Raw genomic sequence first — 13,159 nt, 5'->3', positions numbered from 1 at the left:
CTACATTCAGACGGCAATGTACAAGTATTATATCAGGTACGTCTGGTTTGACTTACTCATGACACGCCTGACTGTGTGTCAATAAATCTCCAAATATGGCTTTCATATTACAATGGGGTTAAAGCTGTTTGAACTTTCAGCTGCAATCGGAGAGGCTGTATGAATAATTTTACCCACTTGGAATGTGCATGCACACACAGATATTTGACAACATGGGCATAGTGCCTGGTATCAACAAAACATAATAAAATATACTGTCGATCAAATTTAGTCTACATTTACATACACATGCCATCGACGCCCATGCGGTACGTTTTCACTGAACTGTTTTTGTGTCTTTTCTAATCTGAGTGTAGTGCCAGTCGCCCACTTTAATTTCGACATGTTGACATGCGAGATGTCTTGACCCACAGATCAAAGACCTATAGTTTCAGGTGGAAGATTTAGTAAATTCTCATCGCGACAGTGTTCCATACATGCACTCCCCTTCTCTTTCAAAAGTTCTCTGACAAGCAAAGAAGCAAGAAAAGGAAAGGGGAAAAGGAAGAAGGGTCACATTTTCATTGGGGGGGGGGGGATACCTTTTTACTCCAAAAACTCTCTGGCAACCGAAATTTGTTGTGGGCGGCATTTTTATATTCTTGTCCCCCCTTTTTCAAGATTTGGGCCGGGGAGGGGAAGGGGGGGGGGGGGTAATCTTTTCCCACTTGAGTTCCGGACCCTTATATGAACTCATTTGCATACAGCCAATCAGAGTACGCCTGCTCAAGATTTTACGGATGCGAAAGATAAACGGTGCGAAGCTCTCGATCTACACACAAGACAGCGCCTTGTGGAATCTAGACGCTTTCCTTTGATCCCATGCTCCAAGCCGCCGAAAAGTTATGCGCTAATCTGCGTTAATATTGTCCAGGTGGTGAGATAAAAGAGCGCATGAAATTTCAGGATTTAGAATTCCTACATCAGAAAATGGTATCCAAGCAACTGTTCGATGTCCCTTTCAATGATTTCTCACCAAGAGGCCATTTTCGTAATATAACCAAATTTAATGCATAGGTCTTTGTGAAGTGCCTCAATACAAATTATTTCATTCACCTGATAAGAATAATAGTATTTCAATAGTCAGAATGCAAACTGCATATATTAAGTGTTGCTAGGTAGGTCAAGCCATAATGTTTGTCCTACTTGCAACAACTAATGTATGCAGTTCGAATTCTCTCTAATACTAAATACTATTGTTCTTATCAGGTGAATGAAATAATTTTTATTGAGGCACTTCACAAAGACGTATGCATTAAATTTGGTTACATTACGAAAATGGCCTATTGTTGAATGTGTAATAATTATAGTAGAACAAGCTAACACAAACCTGTTTATTAAGCCAGTTCGTAAATAGCTCCGGACCGCATGACCCCCAAATATCCACAGATCTTTTACACTATGGATACGTCCCCCTTGTGCATTTTAGAATAATCACTGTCGAAGTGATGGAGGTGCTTCATGAACACCTTTTGTTTGCCCTCTTGAGAAGAATACTTCCACCTGTGTATCAGATATGTACTGTCGGTACATAAATCAATACTAATTGCATAACTTTCATGAGCACGATACGAGTATTCGTCTCAATGGTTTTACAATTTGGGTACGGATGACCTTTATCTGCAGTTCTGCACATGCGCAAATCCTAATTACGAACTCGCTTATTTCATCCTTTTTTCCAACTGCAAAAATACAAAAAACACGCGAAAACACGCATTAGCAAAGTCAGGTTCAACAAATATCCGTTTTACCGGTCCCTAAAGCTATGGTCACAACACAAAAAAATAGCCTGCTCGGCGGCCGGGCGGCGATTTTTGATCCAATTTCGCCCGGGCACCGCCTGTTTTAGGGGTCGCTCGGTCGTTGCTGAAGTTTTAGCGCATCTACCGCTCAGTGAGATACCTTTGCGAATATATTAGCGAATTAGGGGTTTCGCCAGGGTTTGTAAAAGGTTGCAAAAGGCTCGTAAAAGATTGCAAGAAAGTTTTTCTTGTTGAAAATTTCTTTGAAAATTTCTTTGAAAATTTCTTTTGTCATCAAACAGTTGGGAGCGTTTGCAAAACAGTCATAAGCGTTTGCAAAACGTAACTCGTAAGCCTTTGCAAACGGTTGTAACCGGTGTCGGCGCTAAAGTTCTTTTTGATTATTACGTTACCATATATGGTTCCTATTTAAAATCGACCCGTTGAGTACCAGGAGTTAGCAATAGGTCCCAAACATTCACAAATAGTGGCAAAGGATAGGCAAATAGCTGCTAATCTTCGCAAAAACTGTCGTTAACATTTTGCTTACAGTCGTTAAAGAAAAACTTGAGTTTTGGTAATGCGATTGCATTGTGAAAGAAAAGGTGTGGAATATGGATCAGAAAAGTTGATCATATAGCATGTAAGTAATGGTGTGTAATGCAAGGTTCTGGAGTCATCAAAAATTTGGCAGAGTTTTGGTAAAGTAACAATCACTTACACAGAAAGATGTATATGGGACAACACACATGGTGTCGGGGCTAGTACTACTGATTTCCTTATCTTTCTATGCTCATTACTCAGCCAGTATACATATTCTTCCAAAATTGTTTGGCACATGACATTTATTTGTAATCTTGAACATTCAGTGTAAGTTTCATTAGATTCTGTGAGAATTCGTTTTCTTTTTTTACCAGAACTCAAGTTTATCTTTAATAGTCGCCAACTGCCTTTCGCAAACACTTTCGGAAACATTCGCTCAAATGTTGCTTATTGTCGCTAAACGTCAATTTGCAACGTTCATCGCCGCTCAGTGAGATACCTCCTTTAGGGTTCCATAGACCATAGACAGACAGACAGAAGAAGAAACCGATGGATACTGGAGAAAAAAAAACTGACTACAGAGTTGTCACTCCAAAAGTATATTGCCAGAAGGAAACTGCAGGTTTGTTTTGTTGCCACGAAGTAAGGAGAGACGGTCTTGGAAAATCCCTAACAACAGGAACAGTGGAAGCCAGGCGAAGAAGAGGCAGACCTGCCATCTCCTGGTTGAAAGATATCCAAATAATATGGATAGGGCTGTCAGTGGCAACAAAAGCAAGAGCAGACAGAAAAGGATGGTATCAAGTTAAAAACATGCCCTTCATTCCCTACATTTACTTGAGCTTTAAGAATTAATTTTCGTATTATATTTCCGTAGCAGTTACATAAATATTTCAACCCCTTTTCAGTAATTTTTTGATTTCCTTCTCTCTCTCTCTCTCTCTCTCTCTCTCTTTATTTTTCTTATGCAGATTACAATAATTATTTAAATTTACATGTAAAGTATGTCTGTACAGGCGCGCCGGAAGCAGTTTGGGATGGGGGGGGGGGGAGGCAAATATTCCAGGGGGCTCACTTTCCAGGGGCAGTGACGTAATGAGCAAAAACGTTTGGAAGGGGCCGGGGGGGGGGGCAGCAGAAAAATCTGAATCACCACCACTTCTACACGTTACATGGAGGCCCCGCGGAACGTTTTTCAAAGTGGAGTATTAATGATCAGGTAGAGCGTAAATTGGCTCCGGAAGCTCAGGTTTTGTAGGCATTAAATTACGGTCAGATAAGCATATTTAGATACCTTAATTATGACAATGGCAGATCACTAATTGGCGGAGAGTCCAGGGAGCAGAGCCCCCGGAAGCTTAGGTTTTTTTTAGGTATTTAATTACGGTTAGATGAGCATTCAGGGGCCCTCTTTAAGGCCATTGATGTGGTCCATGGGGCAAAGCCCCCGGGAGCTCAGAGGTTTTAACATTTAACGACGGTCAGATGAGCAGCCAGGGGCCGCCTAAGGGCCCTTGGTGGGGTCCATGGGGCAGAGCCCCCGGAAGCTCAGGGGTTTTAGGCATTTAATTACGGTCAGATGAGCATATTTTGATACCTCATTTGTGACATTGGGAGGTTACTTATTTTTTTCCCCTCTCTTTCTTTCTTTTTCTCTGTAACATACTTTTTTCAAAAAGTGAGGGGGGCTCGAGCCCCCGAGCCCAGCCGTTGTGCAGACCCTGACATAAAGGCTTCTAAATAAACATATTTTCGCCCGACTTTAAATTTGGGAATTTCTAATTTTCCAACAAACGCATAAAAAGCTATGACTTACGAAAAAATACCGGAAAATCATGTCATTTCAGCAACATTTGTAAATCACTGGTATCGAATAAGAAATAACCCCCCCCCCCCATCAGTACGCCAGCGTTCAGGGGCTCATGTCTTCTCACCCCTATAACAAAAAACAGACACGCTTTCCCATTCTCTCACAATATGTCCACGATATGCGCGTATCGCTATCATAAAAACCTCCATTGATAAATATAAGTGGCATGTGCAATGTTTTTCCTGTTAACTTTCTTTTTCTTTGAATGGAATTTTATATGTGATTTAATTCAGGTTTTTTTTAAAAACCCTTTTGGGTTAAAAATACAAACCATCTTTACTCCTTTACTGCTATTTTTGGAGGGGGGGCGTTTTTTTTGTGGGGGGGGGGGCAAAAATGCGTTTTGCCCCCACCTTTTTGGTTGGGGGGGGGGCAACTGCCCCCTGCCCCCCTACTTTCGGCGCCTATGTGTCTGTATACTGTTATGGTGGCCCCTTCGCAAGCCTTGTGCTTTCAGGGAAATTTTACTCCCTCCCTACATTGTAAACATATATTTCATTATTTTATGTTGATTTTTATCATAAGGAGGAAATAAATGTTCATAACTTTCATATTTATTTTCCATTTAACAATTTAAATTCGTGGTATTAACAATAATAGCCAATATATGCATTTATACACAAAGACAAATTCATCATTATTTTGTTGATTGAATCCTGATTTGATATCTATCTGGGAATCTTAGTTATATAAAATCTCTCTCAATATAAAAGGGTAAAAACCTTTAATGACAACTTTGTAATGAGCATCTTGCAACTGATCAAGTAATAATATTCATGAAATCTGTCAAATTGATTTTTGATGGCTTATCGAAACTTACCACGAGCTTTAATGAAAGATCAATTTTATTCCGTTACTCTAGGTTTTTATACTCCATCATTAAAAACCGGGGTAATACATATAATGACACTGCCCTCGGGGAAAACAGTATTAATATTGATGAGGCTTCCCTGCATGGGTAAAGAAAACATATTATTATTATTATTATTATTATAAAAACGATCTTTTACGTTAATCTTCGCTATATCCATCGAATCTACAAGGGAGGAGCCGGAGTTTCGTAAAAAGCCTGGAGGCAATTCACTTGAAAAGATCTTAACTAAAATAGGCCAACATGTTTGTTCAGATGCCGTTTAGTCGAGAAGTTTCGTTGCTGTTACCACGAACGAGTAGTTTAGGCCGCGCGTGCACAAAATGTTATTCCTAGAAAATTGCGTTTGAAGTTGTTTTGTTTTTAATCCCCATTTTGGTGGGATAACGGAATAATTTCCTATTGAAAATTACATTTTTGAAATCTAAACTAAGGTTTCTAACGGTGTATTTTAGGCTGAGCAACTACCATCGTTTTCAATTTTGTCAAGATTAACTCTCAAACAAAAGTGTCTGTTTGTGAAAATTGTTCTCCACTGCCCTAAGTTCTATGAGACGTGAACATCAACGATTTTCGCCTATCCGCCATTTCGTGGTGACAGCGATGATTTAAAGGGGACAAAAAAAACACTTTTTTGCCATGGTGGAGGCGTTGTGCCTCTAAATCCGCCAATGTTCGTTATTCTAAGAGCTGTTCTTGTCAAACGTAAAGAACGCTATATTATTCAAGATTAGAAGAAAGTAATCAATTTGCAGCTGTGAAATCCTATTCCCGTCCTAAGTCATACTGATCCTTTCGACATTACATTTGAAGCTTGAAAACGTCAAATGTCTCCATATAGTACGAAGTGTTCATTTGCAATTCCCGAGCAAATAAATAAATTCCATACAATTATTGAAACGTGCAAGTAACAAGAATATAAATTATATTTATATGGAACCATATAAGTGCATATGTTTCCCGTGTAGGGATTTATCCTAATCGCTCCTAATAATCGCATTGCGGATACGCCCAGGCAATGATAATCATCAAGGCGTTGGAGGGACGGGGGAGGGGGCTCTTTTGCGATGGGATGGGGTGTCATCGTTCTCACTAGGTAGGGAAAATGTGAAGAAATGAGTCAATCGGTAAAGGGTATGAGAAGGGGTCGTATATTTTTTTTTCCACGCCTACATTTCTCCATCCTATTTTCAATCTTTCTCTTTGTTTTTTGTGTCATTCGATTGGGGGGATGAGGGGAGGGCATACACACCTATGTGGCTACGCCACTGCTTTTTCACACCCGAGAAACAAGAACATAATGAATACAGGCGACTCCAGGTAGAGGATTTATCTCTGAGTTGCCATTATTTTGGTCCATTTAACAATTCGTCCAACCCCATGTCATCAAATCATTTTTATTTCAGGAGATTCTGCCAGTAAAATTCATTTTTCACATGTCCACGTACAATTTGTTCAGTACTCTAAATATAGTCCAATTGTCATTTAAATTGTGTCAGTTTGTCTAATAATTGCTTAGAGTTTACTAACGGTTTAGTCTAATTTCCAGTTTTCCGAATGCTCATTGTGTCTATTGTCCACTTGATTTAAATAGTGGTCTCATAAAGAATGCTGGCATTTACCGCTACAGGGACCGATATATTGGAACGAATATGCGATGCATTACATGGAAGTATAGCCAATTTGTTATTGAACAAATTATAATAAGAAATCCATGGAAATCGTACAAGCGGTGTTTGGTCCAAACGATTAGACGAACTGAAGATTAAAAAAATAATAAACGAGCTGGATACGAGACCAAGTGGCTCTTGAATAGATGTGATTCCGTACAGTGTGCCCCGTATAATACGACATATCCTTTTCCCACATCTACGTCATCCAAAAATAAATGAAATCAATCTAAATATAACAATTGAATAATCTTAGGGAAAACAGGAAACAGCCTTTACTTAATGGTCTTAATGAAAGATTTACATCATTGGATGAATTAAACAGATGAAAGTCATCGATATGTCGTACGGGACACATCGCGCCAAACGGTCCTCCTTACGCTTCCTGGTGAGCTTAGCTTTTCGCGAATTTCAAAGATTTTCCCCCCATATACCACAATATTCTTGACCACGATCTCGAGTAGCCCTCGCATCACATCAAAGCAAAACACAAACAACAACAAAACAAATCAAACTCCAAAACACAAAACAAGACAAAACGAGACGAGACGATCGAGACAAGACAAGACAATAAAAGAAAATCAAAGAAAAAACAAAAGGAAAAAAATACCACGGAAAATTTTTAAGCATGATAATTCCCAGTGGAGTTGCTAATGGGGGCATGAAGGCTCATGTCGTCTTCCGAAAGGTTGAAATGAAAGGGAAAACAGAGACAAAGAGAGAGAAAGGAAAAAGCGAAGGCATCATCAAATAACCTTGTTCTCTTGCTTTTTAGTCACTTCATAAGGCCTGCAGCCCTCTTACATGACACCAATGCCTTCTAAATAATTGAACCGCGCCAAGGAAACCGTAATGTCGACTAGTAAACTGTAGACGGGCTTGGAAAATACCTGGAAAAACGGTAAAGGATAGAAAGTGGGAGGACATTTAATGTAGGTCTGGGATCTAAACATCATCTAGTCGCCAACATGCGATGTCTTGCATCTTACCTAATACATATTTTGTAGCTTTCATTGTATTTGTTTATGTACTGGCCAGAGGCGTCGAAATCTCTAGAAATGTGATGACAAAGGCATAAATCGGATTTACACACTCACTAGGACAGACAATAGTTAGGAAATCATTATTATTATTTCTTTTAAAAGGGGGTGCCAGCTTAAACACCCCCCCCCCCCCCATCAACAGGAGACTCGGCGGTATCGACAAATTTCAGTAGTGGGTTTGCAGTCTTTAAAACATGACCGGGTCAGAGGTGCATGTACCCAGCGAGGGGCTTATGAAGCCGGTGAAAACCCCCTTCTCCCCTCCCTATTTGCAATTTGGAAACAGAGTGTTAATGTTATGCGTGATATTCATCAAAGAGCAACGATATGCACAATTGTAAATCCCCCACCCCCTTCCAGGGAAACAATAATAAATGACAACCCTACAAAAAAAAGAAGATATTTGACAACTATAACTCTTCGAAAAAAATATGAAAACCATTTTTTTTGTTATGGCTTTTCAGAACTTAACTTGGAATTAAAATCTCTTAAAAATCTCTGACTGAGCCCCTGTGTAGAGGTTCATCTCATATGAGAAGGATTTGGGAATCTTGTTTAAACAAAGTATGGATACACCACTAAGTGCCTTGGGGAATTCTTTTTAGACCATGAAATAAAAAGGAGAGCAAAATTAACATTAACAGTGTGAAATTGTTGGTCATGATCATAAAAACTAATTTTTCTCGCTCACTGATCTATACGAATGGTTAAGACGGCAAAACTGTCCAACATAAAAGCGCAGTGGCGGATCTAGGAGGTCACAGGGGGGCACGTGTCCCCCCGCCCCCCAAAAAATAGTGCTCACTACCCCCCCCCCCCCACTGAGCGAATTTTCAAATTTTCGGGAGCAAAAATAATGTTAAACAATTTAGTGCTCACTACCCCCCCCCCCCCAGTGAGCGAATTTTCAAGTTTTCGGGAGCAACAAAAAATTAAAACAAATTAGTGCTCAATACCCCTCCCCCCCCCCCCCCCCCCACTGAGCGAATTTTATTTTATTATATAGAACATACATACAACAATGAAATGTATCAACAAGTTTTATGTCCAGCCTTTTTAAGTTTAATAAATCAGCATGTTTTAGAAATGAGATGTTGAAATACAGACATCAAACTTAATATTGATCTGCAGATAAAAAAAGAAAGGCCCTTTGGAATGTCAAAAAGTAATAGTTTGTATAGGGAAGCGAATATTCCACTCATTGTTCAAAGTATAAAGACATAGCAAGCGGAAGAGAAGAAAAAAAGCGAGAATGAACTGAAGTTGAAAAGGGGGAAAAAAGATTGCACCATGAAAGTTGTATTTCTTCCCTGGAATTGCTAACAATAAAATCCTTCGAGGATCTAGCTTACTAGATATTATTCTCGCATACTTGTGATCATTTACCGACAAGTGCCGACACTGCCTTCAAAAGGAACCGAAAGCATTTTAAATCCTTTTAATGAATGGAAATAAAAACCCATATACGTCCTAAATTCTTAAAACCTAAATGAATGGATCTCTTCCCGTATCGCTGTCGGTCTCGATAAAAGTCAGCTTATTCGCAATTTTCGTGTCATCATCGAATGCTAATAGCGATAATATTTTGTCTAGCTGTGAATTACAAAAAAAAATACGAACCCGTGGGAGGCTCTATTGTAGGGGAAATGTGAATAAATGACGCTGGCTTACGAAATATTTACAAAATCCACAAGAGAATAGATGAAAGGTATCGCGAGTGAAGCGAGTTTAATAGATCAGAGTCAGACATCAATACTTGAACCTAAGTGAACCAATCCAAATACTCGTTTTACGGTTTATTTCTATCTTTAAAGGCCCTATCCGATGAAAATAAAACTTCGTATCAATGGAAAGCTGAATTAACGTAGAATACAAATATACAGGAATAACAAGTATTTCCCATTTACTATTGCACAAACGTAAATTAGAACATCATATTCCGCACCCCTCTAAATTACAGGTCAGCAGGGGTCAAATTTGCTGCAGTTATTTAAGCCATGCTTCATTAATGCAAAGTCATTGTGAATATGCGCGCTCCACATAAGATGATGTCCATAGCTATAGCGCGACAACTTCCGATTTTCAACGCTTTATATTTCGAGTTTTCAGAGAGCTGTTATCCTCTGACATACACTAAAATAACATATAGTTGATATCAGTAAAATTTATGGCTTATATAAACTTTCCATCGACAATTAATTCATCTATTTCATTTTCACTTCCGACAGGATCTTTAAGGTATAGGAGGCAAACTATAAGAAGCTTTCGTCAAAAGAAAAGTCTTCTCATCTCAAGAGTGCTTTTATAATCTTTTAACGTTCCCCGATCTAAATCTGTTTCAAATATTCTTTCATGTATTACCTAAATTGAACCGAACGAGATAAATTCAAGATTCGTGGAAATCTTAGTTTATTATTGGGAGAATGATGTAATTGTTGCTGCCGAAAATAGCCACTTGATTGTATGGAATGCTTCAAAGTTGAACGTATTCAGCAATGAATACAAAAGGCGCTTTTTGAGTTGTTATAAGACAATGTTCACTGAATCTTCTATAATTTGTTGTTGGTATTAATTGGTCTAGAGTATTTAAACAGCTTCTGATAAATATATTAATATTCAAGGACTAGGAGGACGATGGTGATGATGACGAAGAGTATGACTAGATTTGACAGACTTGTTCGTACTTTTCACTACTGACGTGTTCATACTTTTCACTATATATCCCGGGTATCATTGCCGTTGGGGGATTTATATACAACATAGTACGGTGAATTTCTGAAGCGCATTTTGAAGAGAAAACAAATGAAAATGGAAAAAAGGTAAAAAGACAAGAAAAGAGGACGTTAGGACCGCTTTCTACATCCTTCCCCTGATCATAATTTGTTAGCATCATACTCTAAGTGATACCAGTGCCCCCCCTTCTCCATGATGCCTGCATAGAGTATTAAATTATAAACATTCCAATCCTTCGCCTTATTCCTAAGCTTCTAAAGTTATATACTGCAGGCGTTCTTACCTATATGAATATGTTTGGAACAACTTTACAAGATACAACGGTACAGAAACAAGAGCGTACGAATATTCATCACGTGATAAATAAATATATAACATATATACTCGATGGGATAGAAAGGGAGAGAGAGAGAAGAAAGAGAGAGAGAGAGAGAGAGAGAGAGAAAGAGAGAGAGAGAAAGAGAGAGAGAGAGAGAGAGAGAGAGAGAAAGAGAGAGAGAGAATGGACGGGGCAGGAGAGAAAGAGAGAAGTGCATTACATAGGGGTGGACTTGTAAAAGGGTGGCACAATTAAACAAGGACATGACGATAAAAAAAATCAAGGAAAAAGTCAAGAAATAAGATTAAAGGGGGGGGGGGTACATATTTGTGTACTCAAGGTATACAACATTGATTAAGATAAGAGGGAGGCACGTGCCAGTTTTGCATGCCTCTAAATCCGCCAGTTCATTTAAGCTATCTATATCAATATTTTATGCAATGCCATGTCATATTTCTGACTTTCAAATTCCCATCTTTCCATTTTCTTATTTTGCTTTGGCTATCTATATTTCTGCCTATAACTTTTTATCTCTGAATATAACTGCAACGGTATGCTCTTTTAGCAGGAAAAAGACAAATGACAGGTAATTTATTCATAGATTCTATCATATTTTTCTCCCCCGTTAATATCAAGGCATCCTCCTTCGCACAGTTTATTTCCTTACCATTACCCTCGTTTCTAAAGATGATTGAAAATAGAACTTTCATGGGAGCTAGTGTGGATTGAAAAATAAAACTTGAATCTTTAATCAGCGCGGGTTATGTTGAATAAACACGATCGAAACTACTTTGCAAAATAGAAGGGGAAAAAAATCAATTTAAGGCGATTTCGAAAGCCACGTGCGTCACTTACGACGTAATCCGAACATTAGTTCTATATGGGATGTATAATGGGGTATTGAAAGTAGTTGTTTTCGGAAATAGATGCGATTGTGTTAATGCATTTTACAACCTGCAAAATGTACATCAATTGATGCTGTTGCTGTATGAAATGCATGTTTGCATCCTGTCCCATACCCCATTAGATATAGATAATTATGAAAGACATAAGAAAACATTTCAATCTTATATTCGGAAAATCTCGAATGAAAATATCACAGCGTTATTAGGTGAATTGTATAGAATAGATTGGACTTTTTTAAACAACCTTCAGGATATAGAACAGATGTACCATACATTTATATTATTGATAACCATTGCATACAACAAATATTCACCTTTGGAACCAAATAAATCTAAACGATTTGAAAATAAGAAAGCCTTGGTTAAACAAAGTTTGAAACAGTGTATTCAAAAGAAAAATAAACTTTATAACAAAAGGTAAATAAAGAATTGGACAAGGTATCAACTTGGTTCAAAGCTAAAAATTCATTTTAAACTTTCTATAACAAACTTTTGTACATTTCACAATAAAAGTAAAAATGTGTCCAATGTACTAGAAAAGTATTTGATACTACACCTATATCAAAATAAAATGTTCTTTGGAGTATCCGTAGGGTCCCAGATCAAGAAAGTTATAAACAAGGTATCAAAATGTATTGGTATATATAAATTGAAATTCCGTGTACCATTTCCCATTTATTTACTTTGTACAACTCCCTTATATTACCTAATTTGGAAAAATTCGTGTCATGGAAAATTAATACCCTCTTTAAGTTAAACAAGAAGGCTCTACGTATTTGTACAGATTATTATGCCCATTCTGCTCCTTTATTTTTTAGTTTAAAACCCTGATTTGTTTTGATTTATTCAAATTCCATATTGCACTAACTGGTTTTCAATTTTCTCAAAATATACTTCCAAATAGATTATCATCCATATTCTCGGTCAATAACCAAATCAATTCTTACATGTTTTATTTATGGAAAGTGAAAAGTTCCTTCTCTAAACAATCTGTAAGAAATACTTTGCAAAACATACGTATTACCACATGTAATACGCTTATATAAAAACAGTTCAATGATTAAAAAATAAATGAAACTCACCTTGTATTCTGAGAGCCGTTGAATTTAACTTCCAAAACTTTTTACCCCCTCCAATTTGACATTATTTCACACATGTTTTTGTAATGGTTTGTCTTTATATAGTTTTTATCGCTGTCTTTTGTGATATCTTTAACTAATATATACTCAGTGATATAATTTATGATATTCAGGGAACCTTTTTTAAACGAGGCCACCGTGGGCCTTTCCTTTGTTATCCTATTTCAATTGAAGATATTGTATGAACTGAACATTCTCTGCCTTAGTATACTTGTATGTTTATTTGCTTTTGCTATGTATTTTTATGAAAATGAAATGAATAAACGAACTGAACTGAACTGAAAA

Source organism: Strongylocentrotus purpuratus, unplaced genomic scaffold (assembly GCF_000002235.5).
Source record: "Strongylocentrotus purpuratus isolate Spur 01 unplaced genomic scaffold, Spur_5.0 spur5_scaffold_11, whole genome shotgun sequence".
Classification (NCBI taxonomy): domain Eukaryota; kingdom Metazoa; phylum Echinodermata; class Echinoidea; order Camarodonta; family Strongylocentrotidae; genus Strongylocentrotus; species Strongylocentrotus purpuratus.
The sequence above is the reverse complement of the archived record's forward strand: the minus strand, read 5'-3'. Positions refer to the sequence as shown.